We start from the raw sequence: 25,322 nt of genomic DNA on the forward strand, positions 1-25,322 counted from the left end.
CCAGAAAGAACTGTCTGAAATGTTTCACAGGCAGGAATTAAACATAGGATGCAGGTCATACAGTGTCGCCAGATGCCTCATTCACATTGCAACTGGCCATCCTACAAGCACAAAAGTAAGGAAGGGGGAAAAGAGCAGCAGATAAACATACTGATCTTTTGTCAGGCTCTGGAGTAGTAGACATACACACTGACATGGATCTAGAATTTTGAAAAGGGCGGTGCAGATGGTGAGGTGCATTATTACATATAAAACAACACACATTTTTCTCCATTTAAGAAGGAACTAGAAGCTTTACTAATATGCTAGGGGCCTAGGGCTGTTTTACTCAGGTTAAGATGGAAGCAAAAACAAATATAATTTTGTTGGAATGAGTTAAAAACAATTTGCAGGTCTGTGAAATATGAGCCTCATTACCAGGAGCAGCTAGTTGACAGCAGAATTGCAGAACAGAGGATGATTGATGGAACATCCAGGCCATTAAAAAGAAGAGAAGGGCATTAATATCTGTGGCATGAAGAGTTTAGCAGGGATCAGGTAGGTTATAATGAGTCATAAAATCAAGTGAGTCCCTCAGCACTTCCTGACTCAAAATGCTGCTGTCACTGCCAGGCAGTTGGTTTTAACCTTTGGGTGGAATAGGAATTTGGAGTGCGGGGTTGTCTGTGTACCAGTGCACCTCTGCCTGGATCCACCCCTGCATACTGAACAGGAGCTATACCCTGACTAGTGATGAGAGAAAACCCTGGTCCCTGAAAGAACACAGGACTGGAAGGGGCCTTTCAAGCCCAGTCTGTTGCATTTGCAAGCAACCATTTACCCAAGGATTCTCTCAAATCTTTGCTTTAAACCCTCACACACAACTACAAGGCACAAGACTAAAGCCTGAAGCATGGGTGACTGGTGCCTCCTGAGTCGGGGGGGCACCCGCAGCCAATCGCCCGCCTGTGTCCCCCGGTGTGTTGCCTATGGTCCCAAGAGCACCATAGCACGCAGCTGGTAAAAGCAGAGAAGATGGGACTTTGCTACTGCCCTGCCAAAGCAATGAGGGAATGCATACACACACAAATCCCAGGAAGAGAATCCTTGAGAACAGAGGAGAGCAAAGCCCCATGCTACAGAGAAGAGCAAAGTCTGCACAGGTCTCCTCAGCCTGACCAAGGGGAAAACTTCATTCCCACTCAGATGTGGCAACCGGGATGGCCCTGAGCTAGGGTGGCCATTCGTCTGGTTTTGTAGAGGGCGGTCCAGTTTTCTGGTCCTCTGTCCTCGATATGAAACCGGATGCCTTTGTGTCCTCTATTCTTTCACCTCTCGGCACCCCCCCACCACCAACATGGTTGTGGCTGCCCGTGGGAGCTCCCCGCTCACTGTCACCACTGTGCACCCCCAGCCGTGCGAGGCATATGACTGTTCATGGTGGCGGGGACAAAATGCAGCTGTCCTCTGTTCTTGAGGTACCCCGACAGCCACCCTGCCCTGAGCAGCCAGCAACCCTTGTAGCAGGGCTCGAGCTTCCCAGATGGGCAGGAGCAGCCCTAGGTGTGGCTCTTTCCAGGCCGGGGAAACCTTCTTCCAGGGGGCAGCAGCTTTCCAGAGGGAAAACAGCCCTTCTGGTCCCTGCAGATGACCCGCAAGGCCTTGAGGCAGGCCCCGGGCTGCCACATCCCGATGCATAAAGTCCAGAGCGGGGGGAAGGGAGGGATTTATAAATGCGCATTTCACGCCTCTCTCTGCTTCGTTGCAGGCCTCCCTGTCCTGGGAGCGCCGCTCCCACCGAACAACCCCGCACAAAAGGCGGCCTGGGGCCACTGCCGGGGCCGGGGCCGGGGCCGGAGCCGGAGCCGCAGCAGGTCGCGGAGGCGTGTCCAGCCCCTGCCGGGCGGGGCCGTCGTGAGCGCTGCGGTCGCGGGGCGTGGGGGGCGGGGCCTGGGCCGCGGGGGCGGGGCGTGCCCGGCGCAGGGGGGCGGGGCGTGCGTGTGCGCCTGCGCGGCTCGTTAGTCGGCGGCGGCGGTGGGAGAGGTGAGTGCGGGCGCGCGGGCGGGTGGGCGTGGGCCGCGGCGGGTGGGGGGGACCCCCGGGCGGCGGCTCGGCCGCTTTGTTTATGTTTTGCTGTGGGGGGAGGGGCCGGAGCCGGCCCCGGCCCCGGCCCCGGCCCCCGTGAGGTGGGGGCGGGGCCGCCGGAGCCGGATCCCGAGCGCATCCCCGCGCGGGGGAGCGATGCGGGCGCGGGGCCCTTTGTTGTGGTGCCCGCTGCGGTGCGCGCCGAGGCCGGCGGCTGCAGCAGCCTGAAGCCGGTGACATCTGTAGTTCAGGCCGCGCCGTAGCTCTCGGTCGTGTCCCCCTCCCCCCCGCGATACCGGCGCGCTGAGAGCTGCGGCGGAGCTTGGCCGCCGTGTGGGGGCTTTGCATCTTCCTCTCGGTGACGCGCTGCAGCGTTTCCCTGCCGCCGGCTGCCCTGAGCATCTCCCCGCTCTCCGGCCTCTGATTTCACCGGTTCGGGGGGGGGTTCTGCTTTGGGGGTTCCGGGACCAGCTTCAAATGTGAACGCCGCTTGCCCCGTTTCTCTCTGACGGGGGGGCCGCGGGCGGGGTTACTTTGAGTGTTATATCCTAGAGAACATCCAGACCAGACTAGCACAGACGTTTCCCAGCCTGCCCCAAAAACATCTTCTAGCTTGGCCTGATCATGGGGTAACCAACCGTAGGTTATTTTATAAAGGAAAACGATTAATTGCCCTGGGAAAAGTGTCTGATCTGTGTTTTGCTACAGCCTGCTTTTTTGTAGAGGCATACAGATTACTAGTAGCAATAGGGCAAAAGATAGTTTCACTTTCACAGTGAAGTAAGTATGACATGGTGAGGCAGGTGTTTGGAAAGTGGCCTTTGCCTTGGTTTGTTTTGCATCCATCAGCTGGTATACCCTCCTTTCACTAATATGTTTTAAATGACTCCAAAGGTAGCCTGAAGGGAGGGAGGTCAAACTGCTGCTTAAGGTTGCCATCGAAGTGAATTTGTTGGCTGTTTCATGGATAAGTATATAGATGAAATAAATTGCGTACCTGTATGCTACAAAGTATGTAATAGCTACTGAACTGAAAGTGTTGCTGAAAGTGATTCATTTTAATTTCTTGAGGCAACCATTTTGATTTATTTGCAAGGGGATTCAGATAGGTGACACATTTCAAATTCCTGTCGGTCTAGGGCAGGAATCCTTGACCTTTTTAGTCAGGGCATCCCTCCAGAGCTACTGAGTATAGCAGCATGTCCAGCTGCGAACCTTTGTTGTGTTCATCTTGCCTCAGTTCCTAACCGGGTGCTGCTGCTGCCAAATAAAAGGGCCCTTTGCAGCTGCTGGGTAGCCAGACTGGGAAGGGCTGTGGCACATGCAGATGCTCCTCCTGCTTTCAGGTTCTCCATTAACACTAAAGCAGACAATAGAGGTGGTTCATGCTGCAGTTCTTCCCAGTCCGATTGGGTACAGCATCTCCTGGAAGTAGAGACCTGTGGAGAGATGGACCTGGCCTATGCGTCTCTTTCCAGGAGGAGCATGGGGGGCAGAAGTAGACTGGGAAGAGAGTTATCAGAGCGCCCTAAGGCAGGAAGAGTGCTTCTATTACAGCCTGGCATGCAAGGCAGTTTTACCAACTGCTGTGGCAGCAGAGACTGCATCACAGCACCCCTGAGGGGGTCTTGCAGCACTCTGGATAAGAACCACTATTCTAGCATGTAGGACGGGGTGGGCAAAATGCAGCCCGGGGGCCAGATGCAGCCCACCAGGCCCTTCTATTTGACCTGCAGGGCCCCTAAGAAACTTAGAAAATTAATATTTATCTGCCCCTGGCTGCCTATCATGATGGCGCCAAAACTCAGTAAGCGGCCCTCCGCCCAGAATAATTGCCCGCCCCTGATGTAGGACCACACAGCATTCCATGTGTGTTTGTTTTCTTTAAATAATGTCAAACACTTTTACTAGAAAGTAGCAATTTGATGAACCTATTGCCTGCATTATTTTTATTGTACCACTTTTTATGTTGGTGCCCACCCTAATTTAAACGTGGAAACAATGAGCAGGGTGAAGTGGCATGCATGGAGCATGTGTCTGTGGTGGTGGTTGGATTGTGAATGGAGCATAGGAGTATGTCACTTGGCAAAGGAGTTAGATATTCTAGGAAAAATATTTCATTCTGAAACAGAGATGTGTGGCGGAAAATTTTCCAGTGCTTTATTTTTCTGTGGGACATTTTCCATTTCTAAAAATTCATGATTTCATAAAATTCATTAGTAACAATGAATGGATGCCAATACCATATTAGGCAAGCTTGGCAGTTTCAAAGTTGTAATTAATGGTTTTTCAGGTGATTATCCCTAGGAAGTATGTGAGAGAGCGCACACATGTTTTATTGATTTGTAAACAGGAGGGTAAATACACTCACATAACAATCCAAATAAAAAATCAAGTTATAGATTCATGGATCTTAGGTTCGGAAGGGACCTCAGTAGGTCATTGAGTCTGACCCCCTGCCCTGGGCAGGAAAGAGTGCTGGGTTTAGATGACCCCAGCTAGGTGATTGTCCAGTCTCCTCTTGAAGACCCCCAAGGTAGGGGAGAGCACCATCTCCCTTGGAAGCCCATTCCAGATTCTGACAATCCTTACTGTGAAGATCTTTCTAATGTCCAACCCAAATCTGCTCTCTGTCAATTTGTGGCCATTGTTCCTAGTGACTCCAGGGGGTGCCCTAGTAAACAGAGCATCTCCTATTCCCTGCTGCCCTCCCCTGATGAATTTATAGGCAGCCACACAATCACCTCTCAACCTTCTCTTGCGAAGGCTGAAGAGATCTAAGTCCCTCAGTCTCTCCTCGTAGGTCCTTGCCTGCAGGCCTATAACCATACGAGTGGCCCTCCTCTGAACCCTCTCAAAATTCTCCGCATCCCTCTTAAAATGCCGCGCCCAAAACTGGGCACAGTACTGTACTCCAACTGTGCATGACCAGTGCCGCATAGAAGGGAAGCATCACTTCCCTGGACCTGTTCATCATGCATCTGCTAATGCATGATAAAGTGTGGTTAGCCTTGTTGATCGCTTTCATCACATTGACGCATGTTCATCTTGGAGTCGACTATGACTCCAAGATTCCTTTCTGCTGCTGAGGAGGTCATCCCCCAGCCTGTAAGTGTGTTGGTGGTTCATTTTGCCTGGACTTTGCGCTTGTCTTTGTTGAACTGCATCCTGTTTCATTCTGCCCACTTTTCCAGCCTGTCTAGATCTGCCTGGATCCGTTTCCTACACTCTGGTGTGTTAACTTTGCCCCATAATTTGGTATCAAATGGTATGAATTCACCTAAATGGCTGTGCAGGTCAAATCAAAACCAAAGCATGGCGTATTATGCACAGTTCTTTGGGTGTGCTAAAATTAATGTGTCAACAGTTTTCAGTGCCTTCATTCTTTTTCTTAAATTTAAACAAACAATATAAGGGATTACATGCTATTGTGTATTGTCTTTACATTTAAAAGAATATTCCAATAAAAATAATTTCTTTCCATATAAAGCTTTGAATTTGTTTGAATAGAACATTTAAACCACGTTATGTGTGCTGTATTTAATTTTTTTCCTAATCAAATATTTCAGTTCAAATACTTGTGGCTATTGGGACATAAAATTAACATGAAGGGGTACTTTTTTAGTTTTGTTGACTAAGTATAAGTCAAATAAACATGCTAAATCAGATCACGCTCTAGGGCATTGGAAAAATTTCCGGAACATTTTCCAATTCAAAATTTTCTGGAAAACCCACAGCTCTGTTCTGAAAATAATGAGATCTGATGAAACAGAATCTGTTTGATACAAGTTAATATACTCTGAAATGTTATAACTGATTCCAGTTCATCTGAAAACAATTTTGCAAGTGTCTTGTTTCACACATTGATTGTATGGGAGTCTGAATTTGTTTCTCTAGTGTTGTCATTGTGATGGTTCCCCAAATCCTGGATGTTTTGAGTTTGCTTTTTGGTAAATGTAATTTAATTTTGAAACTTCTGAAATGAATATCAGTTTCTTTGTGGGAAAAGAAGTAGACAGAGGTGAAAGATGCTGCCATTTCTTATGTGGTACAGCTACTACATGTACATATGTGCTCTTTTTTTTACTGACAAATACACTTTTTTTCTGCTTGTTAGCTGTTGCATAGGGTTCAGTGACCAGGACTCCCTTTTGGCTTATACATCAACACTGGAAGAATTGCTAATTAGATTTCTGTTTATAGAATCTTTATTGCCGATGGTGCAGGAGCCAGAAAGAGCCCAGTTTGACTTTCAGATCCTAAGTGAAATTTTCAGGGACAGAGTCTGAGGAGAAATATTTGACTAGCAAGCTAGTTGTGAACTGAAATATTGAGAGAGTGTGTCCATGTTAAACCCCACAGTGTGTTTCTTGATTCATACTCTGATTTATACTTTTAGGAGTATAAGGATAAGGGATTTTCTAGGGGAAAGTACTGCTCATCAGACTTTCTAACTTTAGGGAGCAGTAGTTTTGAGGCTATATAGAAATGCATGTGCAATTTATTTTGCAAATCAGTTGGGTAAACTTGCTATATAGGCCAGTTATTTTAACAGTTTAGTGATGTACAGTGTCTCCATCTCGTGGGATGTGTGTTACAAGTTTAAGAAAATATTCTCATACCTTACTGATAATATGGAATGTTTTCTTTAGTAGTTACTTGGCTATAGACACTGATGGTCAGTGGTCACTGATGTTTTGAGGTTTTTCTTAATAATAGGATAGGAGTATTGAGTTGTGCTTCCCACTTATTGTCCAACTTCAGCATACTTATGTTTGTTCTCTCATTCTCAATCTCACCATTGTTCCAGGTGGTTAAAAGATTTACAGGAAGAGCATGTTCAAACTTCAAGTCTGAATTGGACACCTTTGTATTAATCTATTAGATTATGATGCGTTTGTGGGGGGGGGTGCTCTTTTTTCTTATAGTTTATTAAGGTGTATCTAACTCTCGCTTCATATTTCTTTCTCTCCCTCTAGATGTGATGAAAGGGTCTTGATAAAAAAAAGTCTTTGATAAATTGTACTATTGACTCTTTTTTTTGGTCACAAGTGTCCCTTTTTAATAAGGCCAGTGTTAGATTTCACTTCTAAAATTAGTTAAGCTAAAGGAACACTCTTGAATTAAAAATGTTGCAAATTGATTTCTCTGCCATTAATAGTAACATTACTAAATAACCCAAAGGGTTATTAGAACAGGGTTGTCCAGCTTCTTGGTAGCCAGAGGTTGCATGCCATCTGGGCCACTGATCATAGGGTTGCACGCTGTGCATGTTAATTGTTACGTGGGCAGCCCAGCTCCTTCTGCTTCACATGCAGCCTCACCCCATTCCTGGCCAGCGGCTCTGAGCAGGCATCTCTCTCCTTTGCTGCTGTGTGCAGCACAGGCAGCCCGGCTCCCTCCCTTGCTGCATGCCAAGCATGAGTACCTGTCCCTGTCCACTCTGTGTGTAACACAAGCGTCCTGACTCACTTGCTGTGCTCCCTGTGTGGGCAGCTCCCCTTTCTGCCACCACATGCAAGATGGATAGCCCAGTTCCCCCCATGCTGCAAGTAGTCCAGCTTCCCCTTTGCTATGCGTGCAACACAGGCACCTTGGTGCTCTCCTGCTGTGCCACCCAACCCTGCCTCCAGGAGTGGAGAGGTGAGGGGGTGCAGAAGCTTCGAGCTCAGAGACCCTGGTGACTGCTGCATCAAAAACAGTGAGGGGAGTGGCAGCCAAACCACTCTGGGCCTCTGGGCCACACATTAAGCCCTCACAGGCTCTGAGTTGGACAGACCTGATTTGAAATGGTGAGTTTCAACCTTTTTATATTTGGTGCATTCTGTGGAAAATTTGAGCTCTTAATTTTCACTTGTTTTTTGTCTACAGAAAATTTGTAGAACAATTCTTCTGTTGCAAAGATCTCAGCAAGACCACAACAGCTCTGAATGGTTTTAACACTGTGGATTCCTAATTTGAAATCCTTGGGTTTATTTTATCTTGTACAGCAGATCCTTGGTTGAGAATCAATCGCTGATTTAGAACTTTAAAAAATGCAGGTGAAGCTATGTTTCTTGCCTGCTTTTGCACTTACCTCAGCTTGCACAGTGCATTAATGACATTTTTCACTTTCAGATTCCTATTGTTGTAGCACTTGGCTTTCAAATTCTGGAAGAAATATTTATGAGGTGCATTAAAGAGAAGCAGAAATAGATAGAGTAGGGAACATTTCTGGATTGCCAGGCAGATGTATTATTTAAACAGCAATGTAGCTTATTGTTGGGGAAAGATGATAGATACTCTAACTAAACTCCTCATATCAGGAGTAGCTTAGCTAGTATCAGTGCTTCTTTAGTCTTATGGGGTATGGTGGACACTACAAAAATGTGGAAGAACCACCTGTGTTGCTGAATAGTATTTACTTGCTAGGTTTTTTTATTTACTGGACTTCCTGTGAAGGCTACCTAAAAAAAATCCTGTTTTGTATTCACTAGTTTTTTATCTACAGAAAAATAGAGCAATTCTTCTGTTGCAAAGAATTCAAAAAGACCACAGCAGGTCAGAATGTTTTTAACAGTATGGATTCCTATTTGAAAACTCTGGGTTTATCTCATGAATCATGATTGTACACGTAACAGAGCTAATATTGCACGGCACCCTTGAAAGCATCTCTGGGTACTCCAGGGTGCCATGGCACTGTGGTTGAGAATCACTGACCTAGTGGACGCTTGAGTTGGTGACTAAATATTTATCTAAATGCAGAACTTGTACTGATTTTAATTAAAGCTATCGCAAACTTCTAGATGGACTACCATATCTATCTTTTGAAATCTATACTGAAGGAAGCTAAGTAAAGTGTAAATGGATTATGTATTTATGTACACAGTTTCACCAGATTTTAAATGGATATAAAATAATTGATGCAAGTGGGTGCATGTTTATACCTGCTAGCAGGCATGTATGTACCAGGCCACTGAAAAGAAGGGCTGCCAGTTCCCTGAACCATTTTAATTTCTTTTGCCTTAACAAAAAACCCCAAACAAACCAAGGAAGTGTTTTCAGTTTTAGAATGGATAACAATCACCAGAAGCTCTGGGGCTCTTATATTTCAGCACCTGGGCAATAGTGATAGAACAACTCATCATGTATTGTTAACATGTTATCCATGAAGTAGAATAGTTTTTGAAATATTTGAAGCAAACTTGGAGTACAGAAAATGGGAAATATTGAGGAAACATTAACCAGGGAAAGGAAGAAAACATATAATCCTGTAAAGCCACAAATCTTATCTTGCTTATTTAATCATTATGTTAAAGATTCAAAGTCATTTTGGTCTGACCACACTTTACAACCTTTGTTCAGTTTAAAAATCACTAGAAATTTTGATAAAATAATGAGACTCTTTATGGAAAATTTTGAATCTGGAGGAAACCAGCCTATGCTAAAAATAAAGTTTGTCATTCTTCATAGGGAGAATGACTAACACAGACTTACTTTTTAATGGTATTTTAAAATTTTGCAGAAGACAATAGATTTGATAGACCTCTTGTGATTGCCAAAGAAAATTTTCTCTTAGTTAGGCATAAGGCCTTTTCAAGGTGTGCCTCTATCCATAGAGAAGTGAAATCTTCAAAACAGAACACCTGAAAGATGGTATCTTTTTTTTCTCTAGGTTCCCTTCTTGTGTGAAATAGGGGACACTCAATTTATCTACATAAACCTATGATTCAAAATTGGTTTGTAGACTACAGAGCAATTTTTCTTCAAGTTCTTATGTTTAATAAATTACTGAATAACACATCCTGTGTAAAAGTTGGCTCATGTGGTGAAATCTGCCCTGTTCAGTACTTATAAGAAACACAGTCTGATTCAGTGAGGAATCTGAAGATGTTTTGAAGGATATTAAGTTTTCTCCTTGGGTAGGAGCAGAGTGACAATAGGATGACTTTACACCAAGTCATTACCATTTATTGGGAGGTTATTAGTCATGCTAATCTGAATTTAGGCAGAAAGAAGGGCAGGGTGGCACCTAAGAGACTACTGTCCCCTCTGTATAGTCAGGGAAAGGTGTGACTGGATCTAATACGTGGTTGACATAATTGAGCCTCTTGCTATGTCACACGTGCATGGCAGGAGGTGTGATTGTGGGATCATGTATTAAATCCAATCACACCTTATTGCATTGGCTGGGAGCCAATGCAGTAAGGTGTGATTGGATCCATTGCTGGGAGTCTCCTTTGCTCAGAGAGCTTCCAGCTGCTGGGGCCATGTGCAGCCAAGACTGAGAGCCTCATCAGGTGTGAGGACTCTTGGTCCTAGCAGTGCTTGTGCCCTCAAGGTTTCAGGCACCCTCAAGCTTTGGAGATCATGACAGCTGCAATCCCCAGGCTTGTGGGTTTCATACTAGGCATGGTGCACTCTTGTGGGCTCCCAGCCGCAGGGGAGACCCTGCTACACATGTAAATTAAAGCTTGATAGCAACCAGCTATAAAATTAGCATGCATTTTTTTAAGTCTAACTTCATAGCTGCTGAGGCTTTTTATGGTGCGATAGCTACTTGTCATGTGTAGCTGGTCTTAAGGTAATTGTGCATTTAACCAGTTAATTGTGTTATACCTGTAATGCATAGAGGGGGTCTAACTGTTCAGAAGGGCATAGGATTCTGTAGGCTACAGCCTACTTCATCAGATACTATGAGCTGACTTGCAGAAAGCATGGGTTTTAATTCAAAAGGAAATTAAATACAAAGGATAGGGGCAGAAGGCACTGCTGAGAAGGGCAAAGATTCGTTGAATAGGTCAAGAGGGATAAACAAGGTAGTTAACCCATTGAGGGACATGGGGGAGGGGTGGTTATAAAAGTTAGCCCAGGTAATAGGATGCAAAGGCCCCATGCCACAACCACTGACAGGGTCCCAAAACAGAGTGGCAAGTCAGAGGAGGGTTCCTACCACTGCCATCCCATCCTAGTCCCACACTACTTCCAGTATCCCAGAAAACCCTTTCCCTGGGCCACCCTGAGGCTGGGTGGGTGCTGGTCCCTTAGGGGTGGTAATCTGCCACACGCAGCCATGCAAAACGCTAGGATCAAGCACAGCTTAGCCACTCTGATATAGAGGAAGCACTGCCACTGCATCTCCCTCTCTGACACTGATATCATTACTGCTACATCCCGTGCTATGCCAAGAATCCTACCCCCAGAAAAAATGGGGAAAAAAAAGATAAATGTCACCACTGTGGAGGAGGGTCCAGGATAGCATGGCTGTCCTGTGATAAAGGAGCTCATGGAAGAGACCCTGTCCCTACATTCCAGCTGCTGTGACCTGCCTCCCACCACTGCAGGTACTGGAACTCTGATCCCAGTCATTCTGCAGTCGGGTTTGATGGCAAAGCCCTTCCCCTCCGACCACGTAGTGGTCACGCCACTACGCCAGTCAGCCCAAAGGGGGAAGTCCTTTCCTCAGTGCTCTGATGTCACCAATGTGCCTGAACTGTCTTTTCCAAACCTGACTGAAGCCGTCTCTACCACAGGCCCCAGTGTGTTCTGTGGCCAGAGAAGTAGGGTCCCTCTGCCAAACACCACCTCTTTTCCCCTCATGCTGAGAGGCTGCATCTCTCCCTCTCCTAGTGTTGGGATATAGTAGATTGGGTGGTTCAGGTGGCACTCTGCTGGGCCTCTGTCCCCATTGGGGTGAAGGAGGGGAAAACGCATATCTAACTTGGCAAGGAGGAGGAGCCTGCTGAACCACAGGACCAGGAGGAAAATGACTGAGTCTCTGGGCTGTGTAGAGCCTGCAGAAATCTTGGCCCCAGCAGTACTCAGGAAGGAGCTGCTCCAATTTCTGGAGAGTATGAAGCAGTCTGGGAAGAATGTGCAGCTTGCCCTGGACCACAGTGGGGATTTCCACCAAGCATTCAACTTGGTGAGGGCTCTGGTAGGAGAAGGCAAGGGGCAACACAAAAAACTATCACTGGGTCCAAAGCTTATAAGATGCCCTGTACATATTTAGGAGGGTGGCAGAATGGTTGATGGGCTCCGTGGCCAACATTGCGTACTGTGAAAACCACACCAAGCCTAACAACACTCCTCGCCCGCCCCCAACAATGAGGTCCTTTACTGTGGTAACCCTCAATGTGTGCAGCTGCAGGATAGGTTTCCACAGGTGCCAGGTACTCTCCTCCCTTCAGGAAGAGGGGGAGGGGCACTCTGTGGTTTTCCTGCAGGAGACCCACATAACTCCACCTGCCAAAGCCAACTGGTGGCTGGAGTAGGGAGATGGCATCTAATTCAGCAGTCTTGTGGAGGCATCCTGTGGGTTGGCCACCATTTTCTCCCCTAGCTCCCAGGAGCAAGGGTTCCCGGTAGACAAGTCTGTATTCCATCTTGATCCTACAAGCTACCAGAGATCTCAGTTGGTGGCTCCTCTACAAAGGCATTGCCACAGGTATGTATTGAGAATGCTTTATGGACACCCCCAATACCTGCCCCTTTTGCCAACAGAGGGAGCACCTGTGCACCTACCTTGAGCATGCCAGGTTGCAGCCGCTCTTCTGCCTGCTCCAGAACCTCCTGCTGAAGTTCTGGCTGCACTTCTTCATGCACCTTTTTTGTTACGGATTTCCTTTCTGTGGCCCCACCAAATCCCAGGGCTTATTGGTTAGCCGCCTCCTGGCTCTGGACAAGATGGCCATCTATAAGACCCGAAAGAAGGCTCTGGCATTCCTCTGCTCATGTCTTCAGGCAGAGTTTCACTGCTTAGCATCCACAGGCTCCCTCACCTGGGTTCCCCAGGGGCCCAAAAACATGGTGACAGTGGAATGGTGCCACTGTTCACATGGCCAGGCCCCAGGAGTGGGGATGGCTTCTGGGAGCTCCTGTGTCCAGGACCTTGCAGCAGGGGTGGCTCTAACTTGCTTGCAGTGTGCCCGGCGTGAAGGGAGCTTACGCCCAGAGCCAAAAGCCCCCTCGAGCCCAGCATCCTGCCTTGGCCAGGCAGTGTCTTCTCATGGAGCTGTGTGGGACCAGCCAGACATCACCTTGGGTGCTGCTGGGCACCCCTCTCTGGGGTGACCTGGGCCTTTCCAGGGGCACGGGGCCCCACCACTGTGCACAGCCTGGGGTAGGCATGAGGGCCACCTGTCCCCTGGGTTTATGTACACGGTGGAGGCGCTGCTGCTAGGCTGTGTGTGTCGGGAAACGCACGTGATGCCATGTGCCTTCTACTGCTGGACAGGGAGTGCACAAAAGGCACGTGGCATCATGTGCAGCCAGGAGGCAATGGCAGCCCGCCCCTGCCCCACGCACAAACCCAGGGGGCAGATGCCCCCTGTGTCTATCCCAGGGTGTGTACGGGGTGGGAGCCTCCTGCTCTGGATGAGCCACCTGGGGCTCCCACTCTCTCTCTCTCCCCCCCCCCCACCCATTCACCCCTGCCCCACTCCCTTCAACACTATGGGGGCCTCATTCTGCTATGCCCCTCCCCCAACACACTTACCTGCTAGGCATTGCACATGCAGCCGGGCTGCATTCCTGTCCCTTGCAGCAGTCTGGGCTGGGTGTCTGTGTGTGCGCGTGCCCCACCCCTCCTCCCGGCCTTCCACGTACCACTCACAGGTTGTCTGCGTACCACTGGTGGTACAAATATCACAGTTTGGGAACCTCTGGTGTAGGGTTTTTTTTAACACTCTTGGGAGAAATAAGTTTTGTCTGGCATAAACTTTTACTGGATCAACTATATCAGGGCTGTCCAACTTCTGGGCAGCTGGGAGTTACACATGCCATGGGCCACAGTCCTGGGGGTTGCACAGTGTGCAGCCTGCAATACTGATGGCTGCTTGCTATGTGGTTGGCAGCTCCAGGCTCCCCCCTGCTGCATGGGTAGCTCAGCTTCTTCCCCCACCATGTTCCCCAGTTGCATGTGCCATGTAGGTAGCCCATTCCCCCGTCTGCAGTACAAACAGCCATGCTCCCCACCCCCCCAGTGTCTCCTACCCCTAGCAGTGCCTACTAGCACCTTTCTCCCCTCCTGCATATGCTATGCAGCCATGCATACCACCCACCTGCAGCTTTTAGTTGCACATAGCTCAAGCAACTCCTCCCCTGCCATGTGTACAGCATAGGCACCCTGAGTTTCCCAGCATTGGAGATGGAGCCTGGCGATGGGAGGCGCTTCCCCCACCGGGCTCCATTCCCAGCAGCTTGCAGGTGGAGTGCAGCCCTGGCTTTCCCCTGCCTCCCACCACCTGGCTGCTGCTTCAAAACTCGAAACATTTTGAAACTTTTGAAACATTTTGACTGGCCTCGTTTTGTTTTGAGGCTGTTTCGAAGCCCTTCATTTTGATTTTGATTTCGCTGTTTCGAGCTCGAAACAAGTTGAAACAGCATTAAAATGAAACAGCTGGCAAAGCTTCACACAACCCTATTTGATACCATACCTCTCATTGCCCTCAAATACCAAGAACACATCATGTAGCATGTATACCTAGCTTTGTTTTTTGTGAGAGATTCCTTGTGAGTCATGAGTGCGTAGGTATTGGCTGGGAGGAAGAGGAGTGGAATGACAGCAAGGTTGCACACCAGGTATTATTTACTTATTGAGAGACTTTTCTAAGTGGACACAGCACTTCATAGACATTTTGCATAGACATTTGGGCTGGAAGGGACCCCGTAGGATCATCAAGTCCAGCCCCCTGCCCCAGTGGTAGGAAGTCAGCAGGGATCATAGGATCCCAGCAGGATAAGCATCCAAATGTGTCTTGAAGGCGTTCAAAGTGGGTGATAGAACCGCCTCTGGTGGCAGTCTATTCCAAACCTTGGGGGCTTGGACAGTGAAGAAGTTCTTTCTTATGTCCAGCCTGAATCGGTCACACTGGAGTTTGTGACTGTTCAGTCTTGTCATCCCTTGGGGGGGGGGGGGGGGGGGCTCTGGTGAACAGATGTTCCCCCAGATCCTGATGAGCACCCCTGATAAACTTATAGGTGGCCACCAGATCACCCCTGAGCCTGCGCTTTTCCAGGCTGAATAGCCCCATGGCTCTCAGCCTGTCATCATAAGGTCTGTTTTCCTGACTTGATCATGCGCGTGGCTCTCCTCTGTACCCTCTCAAGCTTCTCCACATCCTTTTTGAATTGGGGAGCCCAAAACTGGACACAGTACTCCAGCTGCGGCCTCACCAAGGCTGAGTACAGCGGGGGAATGACATCCCGGGATTTGCTTGAGAGCAAATGTAAAACTTAAAAGGCTGGGCTTTCTTCTTGAAGCTTCTAATCTAAATTAAACAAACTATTGACTCCTTAACAATACTGTGTCATTGGCAGTCCCTCTATTTGAGGATGATCTATACCATGTCTCATTGATGGGTCTTGAGGAGACCCGTCTGCAGAAGTTGCATGTCTTTTCATGGGAAAGAGTAGGCCATAGGCCAAGATTTCTTTCATTTTCCTTCCTCTGCTTTCTCTTCTCTGTTTCAAGGGCAAGATGTTTTATCTCAAAATGGGCTACCACTTAATTGAGTTTGCTGTTACTTTGGAGTCAGTCAGCAGCCAGCTCCTCCCAGCTCTTGATATCAGCATCCGTTTTCTTAGGTATGCCTTCAGTGTATCCTCTGGCCACCATGAGATCTCAGGCTGTTACTCAGCTGGGAGTAGAGCACTTGTTTTGGGAGTCAAGAGTTGGGTACTCACATACACAATGTCTGGTTCAGTGAAGCTGGTACTTGAAGACCCCTGACTCAATGCTTGTAACATGGCTTCAGCAAGGATGCTGATGTTTTTGCGCCAATCTTCCCATTTGATGTGCAGATTTTCCAGAGGCATCCTTGGCAAAACCTCTCTAAGCTCCTGAGATGACGGCAGTAGATTGCCCACGTTTCCTATACACAGGTACTCCTCACTTAACGGCCGAGTTCCGTTCCGTTCCGTTCCCACGACTAGGTCGTTAAGCGAATTGGTCGATCAGCGAGGAGCCCCGGCGAGGAAAGCCTGCTCCGTGCACCCCGCCCCGTCTGGGCCGCGAGTGCAGGAGCTGTCCGCCCCGCCATGCTGAACCTGTGGCGCACGAGCAGGGGCTCCTCTCATTGAACGAGCACAGCTGGCTTTTCCCTTGTAGGCTGTCAGTTTCAGCCTGCAAGGGACTGCTTCTGCTTCCTCCCCCCACCCCGTTTCCCACATACAGCTCCACCCACCCCCTGCTCCACACACTGGTAGGCTGGGGCCTGAGGGCTGCCCCAGCCCCGGCCCCAGCGAGGAAAGCCCGCTCCGTGCGCCCCGCCCCGCCCCGGCCGCGAGCGCGGGAGCTGTCTGCCCCGCCGTGCTGAACCTGCGGTGCGCCGTTTCCACAATACAGGTACTGTACTCCTTAACGACCTACCTGCTTGGAGTGATGACTGCTCGGAGAGCTGGTCGTAAGTCCGCGCGGTCGTTAAACAGGTAGGTCGTTAAGTGAGGAGTACCTGTATAGAAGAGGGTGGGGATGATGACTGCAGTGTAGACCTGGATCTTGGTGTCTTTCTCGAGATTATGATGAATAAAGATGCACTGAAGCAATTTCCCAAAGGAGGCACTTTTGCACCGGATTCTGTGCTGGATCTCCTCGTCAATGTTCACTCTTTGAGAGAAGTAACTACTGAGGTAGGGAAAGTGCTAGTCTGCCTCCAGGGTCTTTCCCTCCATAGTAATATGAAGAGGGGGTTCCATTCATGGCCCAGGATAGGCTGATAGAGCCCTTTAGTCTTCTTGATATTGATAGAGGCCTAAAGTTTGATAGTTTCTCCAAAAAGTTCCAGTGGGGTCTGGAGGTTTTCCTCTATGGGTGCATCTACATGTTCATTTATTTGTTTAATGAAATACTAACTAAATGTGCAGTAACTAGAGTTACTGTGCAGTAGCCCTGGCAAATGCCTTTTTAGTGACACTGCTGCGCAGTAGCTTAATAATATTGCACGGTAGCATATTAGCACTGTCCATGCTGCAGTGCACTACTGTGCATTAAGGATCTCGTGTAGACACTCCCAGTGTGCACAAGAATGGTGCAATTGACATTTCTTTAAAGGTCATGGATAGTTGTTTTGAGTATTTTGGTCTTGGAGGGAAAATATCCCAGATTGAAGAGCCCTCCATCTGTTCGGTATTCAATATCAGTTCTGGAAGGAAGACACTTATTAATGAGAACAAATATGACTGTAAAAAAAATGGAGAAAACGTAGAATACTGTGTGTAAAGGTTTCGTCTCTGTTAAAATGTAAGGTATTCTAATAAATTACTTTCCTGACCATGACCGTCAGTATCATGATCACTTGTCTGACTGTGGTGGTGGTGCCAACTCTCTCCTGCCACGTCTTGATTTTAAAAGATGATTTTCATCTGGAGGTGGTATTTATAGCCACCATTTGACACCGTTGTATCCTAATAGGTCTCTTCTGGGGCTTTGACCTCCTCTACAACCCTGCCTAGTGCCGCCCAGATGTTGTGTCGCTGTCTGTTTATATCGCTCTTACCTGGCAAATTTATTTTTATTTTTTAGGGTCATGTGTGTCCTGACAGGCTTCTCAACATATTAGAGTCAATGCGACCTACCCAACTTCTTCTGCAGTCACAGGTAAGTCCAGGGTCTAATCTCTCTTGGGATTAAGCCCCCTCATTACTTTACCCCGAAAATGAAAATTATTCAAAAGGAAAGAAATAAAGCTCTTCCAGGCTGCTGTCCCTAGTTCTCTCTTGCACCTGGGGGTTTTATTTTTCAGTCAGGGAGCATAACTTCCCTTGTTAAGTTCTCCTGACATAATACTTCTCCAACCTGTAGAGAGACAGGCATGTTGATCAAACAAACAAAACAGGGAACAAAAGTAAAATTAGTACTTGTGTTGCCAGGGCTTAGCTGCACTGCTCCCTGCTAGCCCTTATTTCCCTTTGGCCATCCTCCTGCCACTTACACTGCTTCGCTCGGTGGTGCCTTTACAGCTGGTGTCTCCTGGTTTAATTGAGCTCCTCAGTCAGCTGGCTGCTGGTTCTCTGCCGCTGTGGCTGTCCTACCCAGCCTCCAGGGTCTCGGGACATGGGAGTTCTCCCCGCAGCTCCCTGTGTTTCTCTTTCTCCCCATCTGGGTCTTCAGTCTCTTTTTTTATTCTGGGGCTGCTCTAGCTTCACGAAGCAGTTGCTCCGGAATCGCGGCTCCCAGGGAGCTCTTTTCTCCTTCCTTGGCTCGTGCCAGCTTTTGAGCTTTTGTCGAGTCTTTTCTGTGTGTCTCTTCTCCACACAGTGCAACTGCCAGAAGTTAGGAAGGTATTGTCCATGACATCATAATATGCCTTGAATTTTAATTGGATTATAAACCCTTAACTCTTAAAGAATCTAATAAATACCTTAGATAACAGACTTCATGAACAACACTATCCATATCCATTGCATTAGTAAATTATAAACTAAGTAGTTAAGTCTGTGACTGACTAACTCAACTCCAAAGTTATATTCTAAGGTTTCAGAGAATTTTTTTTTGATAAAGTAACTTTGATTTTAAAATGAATTTTTTTTAGAAGTTGCTAATATTTCAAAGATTAGATACTGCTATAATTCATTTTAATCTAAAGGGTTTTTTTCATTATTGGTGTCTGTCTCTCCTGTAATGTTCATCTACTTCTCTGGGACCCTTCCTTATTGGTAATGTTTCTGAACCAATAGACATTTACTTTTGTAATTGTGAAAATTGCATTGGGGAGCTCTGGATTCTGTTTCTTTTGTTCTTTGCCAAATTTCATCTGTAAATAAATAGGGTAAATGCCTTCTGGAGGTAAAAATTCATGTTCATTGATTGTAGACCTCTTCTTAAACTGCTTTAGTGTTATTCTGTCATCAGTGACATCAAATGTACTGACTGGCAACTTTGGTTACCTTGTGTTTCATATGAGCATTCATCCTACTTCTCTTCAGGCCTGCAGGATTGGAAACCACAGAAAAATAAAATAAAATTCTGCTTGAAATGGGCTAAACCTTTATTCTTTGATCAGTACAAGAGTTAGTCAGATCTCTTGAATTGCTGGTGTCATAGAAGAAACTGCTCTGTTGGGACTTTCTTCTGATATACTTTGTTGGATACGGAGAATTGGTGTATTTCTTCTGCTGTAATGGTCCAGGTATTTTTGTGATATCTCTAATTGCATCAAGAGTGTAGTTGGGGGAGCTGTTAGGCAAGCTTTTGGGCATCAAGTGCTCTTCCTCAAGTCTGGATAAGGAGGCATTCACACTTTGTCAAGTGTCAAGGAGCTGCCCATTTACTTATGTTGACAATAGTAGTAAATCAGTTAAAATTATTTGGTTTTAGTGTGCTGGTAAAACTGAGAACAGCATACAAAAAGAGATTTAGTAACCCTGAATAATCATCTAACATAGCGCTACTTTACTAATAGTTTAATTTAGTACTGCCATAATGAACATTTAAATAGATGCTTCTAGAGGGCTTTATACTTCTCCCTCTTTGCATTTGAAAAAGGATTAAGGGCTTGGAGGATGTCCTCTCCCTCTTCTGTTTTTATTTTCAATAAAAGAATTTTGCTTAGAGTATCTTTTTTTTTCAAATCTGCTGTCCTAATGTCAAACTGTAGAATTACACTTATCTTTTTGATGGAACCATTTTGATCCCAACTTGTTTAACAAAACTGACCTGCAAACAGCAGTTGGCAAAGTGTCATTTTGTACCTGGTGATGATATGATTTGTCATAGAACCATCTGTGGTGATATTTTATTGGACAGCATACTGTAGTCATGCACAGTGCAGTGCAGGAAAGCATTTATTTTTCTGATTTTTGTACTAGGATCACTCTTCTCTTTCATAGATTCATAGATGCTAGGGTTGGAAGGGACTTCAGTAGATCATCGAGTCCGACCCCCTGCATATGCAGGAAAGAGTGCTGGGTTCAGATGACCCCAGCTAGATGCTTATCTAACCTCCTCTTGAAGACCCCCAGGGAAGGGGAGAGCACCACCTCCCTTGGGAGCCCGTTCCAGACCTTGGCCACTCTTACTGTGAAGAAGTTCTTCCTAATGTCTAGTCTAAATCTGCTCTCTGCTAGCTTGTGGCCATTATTTCTTGTAACCCCCGGGGGCGCCTTGGTGAATAAAACCTCACCAATTCCCTTCTGTGCCCCCATGATGAACTTATAGGCGGCCACAAGGTCGCCTCTCAACCTTCTCTTGCGGAGGCTGAAGAGGTCCAGGTGCCCCAGTCTCTCCTCATAGGGCTTGGCCTGCAAGCCCTTAACCATACGAGTGGCCCTCCTCTGGACCCTCTCTCGGTTATCCGCGTCCCTCTTGAAGTGCGGTGCCCAAAACTGCATGCAGTATTCCAACTGCGGTCTGACCAGCGCCCGATAGAGGGGAAGTATCACCTCCTTGGATCTGTTCGTCATGCATCTGCTGATGCATGATAAATTGCCATTAGCTTTTCTGATGACTTCGTCACACTGCCGACTCATGTTCATCTTGGAGTCCACTAGGACGCCAAGATCCCTTTCTGCTTCCGTTCCACCAAGCAGGTCATTCCCTAGGCAGTAGGCACGCTGGACATTTTTCCTCCCTAGGTTCAGCACTTTGCATTTCTCTTTGTTGAATTGCATTCTGTTGTTTTCTGCCCATATGTCCAACCTGTCCAGGTCTGCTTGTAGTTGTTCCCTGCCCTCTGGTGTGTCCACCTCTCCCCACAGTTTTGTGTCATCTGCAAACTTGGACAGAGTACACTTCACTCCCTTGTCCAAGTCGCTGATGAAGATATTGAAGAGTATCGGTCCAAGGACCAAGCCCTTTGGGACCCCGCTGCTCACACCCTTCCAGGTTGATACCAACCCTCCACTACAACTCTCTGGGTACGACCCTCTAGCCAATTCACCACCCACCGGACCGTGTAGTCATCCAAGTCACAGCCTCTTAACTTGTTTACCAGTATGGTGTGGGATACCGTATCAAAGGCCTTCCTGAAGTCTAAGTATACCATCATGATCATGCTTGCTCTGGAAAAGTGATCTCTGTTTAATGGCTTTCATTCCTTTTTTTCTTTATCCAGGCCATAGGTTTCAAAATTTGTAAAAACACTCAAGCTTAGGAAAAAGCATTTTATTCAAGATTACAGTTGCTAGCTTACAGGCTGTTCATTGTGTGTTTGTAAACCTGTGTAAATTTTGAGTATCATCCTGGTCTCGTGGGGATTAAAATCAATTGTGAAATGAATAGCTTCCCTTTAGATTTCAGTAGTCTTTTGAAACATCTGTGCTAGTGTCTAATATTTTCTGTTTTTAGGAAAAGTTTCATTAAGAACAGAAAAGATTAGAGAATGGAGCAGATTTTTTTCAAAACTTTGCAGGCATGTTCTGTTACAACCACTGTCTACCAGATAGTGCTTTACGGATTGTTAAAGCAGAATTAACCCTTAAATGGAACATGAAATATGAACACAGACAACTCAGTGTCTTAAAATCAAAGTCTAACTTTATTAGTACAAGTCTTAGCAGTGTCTGTATTCAGAGATAGAAAAACACTTAGTACAATGGTATTGCCCAATCCCAGATGTTACTTTGCTTAACAGAAAAGACTGCCATTCAGTTCCTGAAGCAAAGTGTGCATCATTGGCTGGGACTGTCCAGCCAGGTGTTGAAGGCTGGATTTATGATGATGATAACAACATCACACTTAACTTTCTTGCTGTCCCCTTTTATGCTTTTCTTTAAGTTCACTCCTTTGGTGACTCCTTGCTTCTGGATTGGTCTCTCTGCAGTCAACTTATTGTCCATATTTTATCCGGTCAGCATAATCCTTTGTTCAACAGACCCATCATGAGCACACCTCTTAATTTGGCCTTTTTTGGTGTCTTAATTTGGGCATTATCCATTGGCCTCCCTTATCACCTTTCATTAACGTATCCAATCATTTCATCCTTCTGATTCAGCACGTTAGTGCCAAGTTCAGTTAATTGGAGCCGGCAACAAAACTATTACTATGTTGTGTTAGAAAATCTTCTCACAGTGATAGAAAAGGAAAGAAACATCATGCAAGCAAACTCAAGGCTATAAGCTGCTTGTAAGAGGCAAGGCCAGCTGATATTGCAGACACCAGCAAAATGAAAAGTTCCAATAACAGTGAGGCTATACAGAATTTAAGCAATGATTAAATAAGGCTGAATATGAAAGAAAACTTTAAACAATACTGTAATTCACCACTCTATAAATAGGTGCAACTTTAAAGACTAAAATATAACAAGCTACCATTGATTGACAGTTCCATTGATAGTAAGTCATTCCAGCATGAAACTTGCTATGTCCATCTTAATACCTATAATGGAAGATTCTAAGGATTGAGAATGTAACCTGCAAAAAGTATTGTCCATGCTGGAGAATGTACCGTGCAAACTACCATGAAGTTGTTGTAGTTAATAGAGGTGCACTGAAACATCAATCCCATATGGTATCGGCACCGATGTAAGGAAAATTGACATTATTGGCAATTGACTTTTTTGTGACTGATAATGTCGCTGATAAATGCTGTGTGCATGCACGCAGCTGCAGTGCAGCACGCATGTGGGCAGGAGCACAGCCTGGCAGTGTGGAGAGCAGTGTTCAGCTGGTAAGTCTGTTGTGGGGGAAAGGGTGAGGGGCTGGAAGGGGTGTGGAGGGCCAGATTGAAGACCCTGCGGTGAGGGAGGGACTGGGGCTGGGGCAGGTGCTGCACAGCCGTGGGGCAGGGCATGGGACGGAGCCGTGAGTGGCTTGTTTGGAGGGGCATTGTGGGGGGGGGGGGGCTGTTCCCACTGCTACATGCACCCCAGGAGGGTATGGGGGGCGTATGGCCCCAGATTTGTACGCTGTGCAAGGGTGAGCTGCTGCTGTGGGCTGGGGCCAGCAGCAGGGCCGGGCTCTTCCTGGCGGAGGGGCTGGGTGGGGGCTGTGCTTGGGGCAGCAGCGCTGCTATGGGGGGGGTTATAGTGAATTCTGGGGTGGCTTCAGCCCACACTGAAGCCCCCCCTCCTAGCATTACTGCCGTCCGTCCCGAGTGCAGCCCCAGCCCAGCCCAGCCCCGCCCCTCTGCTGGGAAGAGCCTGGCCCTGCCACCGGCCCCAGCCCACATCAGCAGCCCATCCTTGCCCCGCACGCAGATCCAGGGGCACATGCCCCCCATGCCCTCTCAGGTTGCATGCAGCAGTAGAAGCTGCCCCCTGGACAAGCCGCAGCTCCATCCTGCACCCTGCCCCGGCTGGACAGCACCTGCCTCTGCCCCAGCCCCACTCCCTCCCTCACCACAAGGGCCTCCATCTGCCCCCTCCATGCCTCTTCCTCCACAACAGACATACCAGTCAGATTTCATAGACATTAGGGCTGGACAGGACCTTGGAAGATCATTGAGTCCAGCCCCCTGCCCAAGGGGCAGGAAGTCAGCTGGGGTCATAGGATCCCAGCAAGATAAGGATCCAAATTTCTCTTGAAGGCATTCAATGTGGGTGCTTGAACCACCTTTGATGGCAGGCTATTCCAGACCTTGGAGGCTTGGACAGTAAAGAGATTCTTCTTTATGTCCAACCTGAAACGGTCTTGTAGTAGTTTATAACCATTCGACCTTATCATCCCTTGGGGTGCTCTGGTGAACAAAAGTTCCCTCAGATCCTGGTGCACATCTCTGGTAAACTTATAGGTTGCCACCAGTTCACCCCTAAGCCTGTGCTTTTCCAGGCTAAAGAGCCCCATAGCTCTCAGCCTGTCATCGTAAGGTCGGTTTTCCTGACCTCTGATCATGCGTGTGGCTCTTCTCTGGACTCTCTCAAGCTTCTCCACATCCTTTTTGAATTTTGGAGCCAAAAACTGGATGCAGTACTCCAGCTGTGGCCTCACCAAGGCCAAGTACAATGGGAGAATGATGTCCTGGGATTTGCTTGAGAAGCATCTATGGATGCAAACCAGTGTTTTGCTCACTTTACTAGCTGCTGCATCACATTGGAGGCTCGTGTTCATCTTGTGGTCAGTCATGACCCCCAAGTCCTTTTCATCCGTAGTGCTAGCCAGCGTAAGCACTGCCGAGGCTATAAGGATGCTGCAGGTTTTTCCTCCCAAGGTGGAGAACCTTGCATTTTTCGGTGTTAAATACCATCAGGTTCTCATCCACCCATTTTCTGAGCCTGTCAAGGTCATCCTGGATCGCCCTCCTGTCCTCAGGTGTGGATGCTTTACCCCAGAGTTTGGTAACCTCTGAACTTGGCCAGTCTGCTTCTGACTCCAATGTCCACATCATTAATGAAGATGTTGAACAATACAGGTCCAAGGACAGAGCCTTGAGGGATCCCACTGGTCACAGGGCACCACGATGATTGACTTCTGTCAAACACCACCTTCTGGGGCGGACCACGGAACCAATTCCCCAGCCAGCGGATCGTGGTGGACCCGAGGCTGCAGTTGGCCAGTTTGCCAAGAGGTGATCATGGGATACCGGATCGAAGGCTTTTTTGAAGTCAAGATATATGACATCAATCTCCTCTCCCTTGTCCAGGTAATAAGTCACCTGGTCATAGAAGGAAATGAGATTGGTCAAGCAAGACCTACCCGCAACAAACCCATGCTGGGTATCCCTCATAGATTCATAGATGTTAGGGTCGGAAGGGACCTCAATAGATCATCAAGTCCGACCCCCTGCATAAGCAGGAAAGAGTGCTGGGTCTAGATGACCCCAGCTAGATACTCGTCTAACCTCCTTTTGAAGACCCCCAGGGTAGGGGAGAGCACCACCTCCCTTGGGAGCGCGTTCCAGACCTTGGCCACTCGAACTGTGAAGAAGTTCTTCCTAATGTCCAGTCTAAATCTGCTCTCTGCTAGCTTGTGGCCATTGTTTCTTGTAACCCCCGGGGGCGCCTTGGTGAATAAATCCTCACCAATTCCCTTCTGTGCCCCCGTGATGATGATGAACTTAAAGGCAGCCACAAGGTCGCCTCTCAACCTTCTCTTGCGGAGGCTGAAAAGGTCCAGTTTCTCTAGTCTCTCCTCGTAGGGCTTGGTCTGTAGGCCCTTGACCATACGAGTTGCCCTTCTCTGTACCCTCTCCAGGTTATCCGCATCTTTCTTGAAGTGCGGCGCCCAGAATTGCACGCAGTACTCCAACTGCGGTCTGACCAACACCCTATAGAGGGGAAGTATCACCTCCCTGGACCTATTCGTCATGCATCTGCTGATGCACGATAAAGTGCCATTGGCTTTTCTGATGGCTTCGTCACACTGCCGACTCATGTTCATCTTGGAGTCCACTAGGACTCCAAGAT

At 47.5% G+C, this 25,322-nt stretch overlaps 1 protein-coding gene across 5 annotated transcripts in view; it reads left to right on the plus strand.

Moving 5' to 3' along the window:
* The first annotated feature begins 1,965 nt into the window (after nt 1–1,965).
* MAPK8 (mitogen-activated protein kinase 8) overlaps nt 1,966–25,322 on the plus strand; it is a 144,424-nt gene continuing 121,067 nt past the window's right edge. For 3 of the 5 annotated variants that reach the window (XM_059729696.1, XM_059729695.1, XM_059729697.1), the window contains exons 1-2: nt 1,966–2,022; nt 17,567–17,641. The gene's annotated coding sequence lies outside the window, so the exon portion shown is untranslated. The remainder of the gene's footprint in view (nt 2,023–17,566; nt 17,642–25,322) is intronic. The other 2 variants (XM_059729694.1, XM_059729698.1) reach the window with 2 other exon arrangements.

The sequence above is a fragment of the Alligator mississippiensis genome, chromosome 6 (genome assembly GCF_030867095.1).
Source record: "Alligator mississippiensis isolate rAllMis1 chromosome 6, rAllMis1, whole genome shotgun sequence".
Classification (NCBI taxonomy): domain Eukaryota; kingdom Metazoa; phylum Chordata; order Crocodylia; family Alligatoridae; genus Alligator; species Alligator mississippiensis.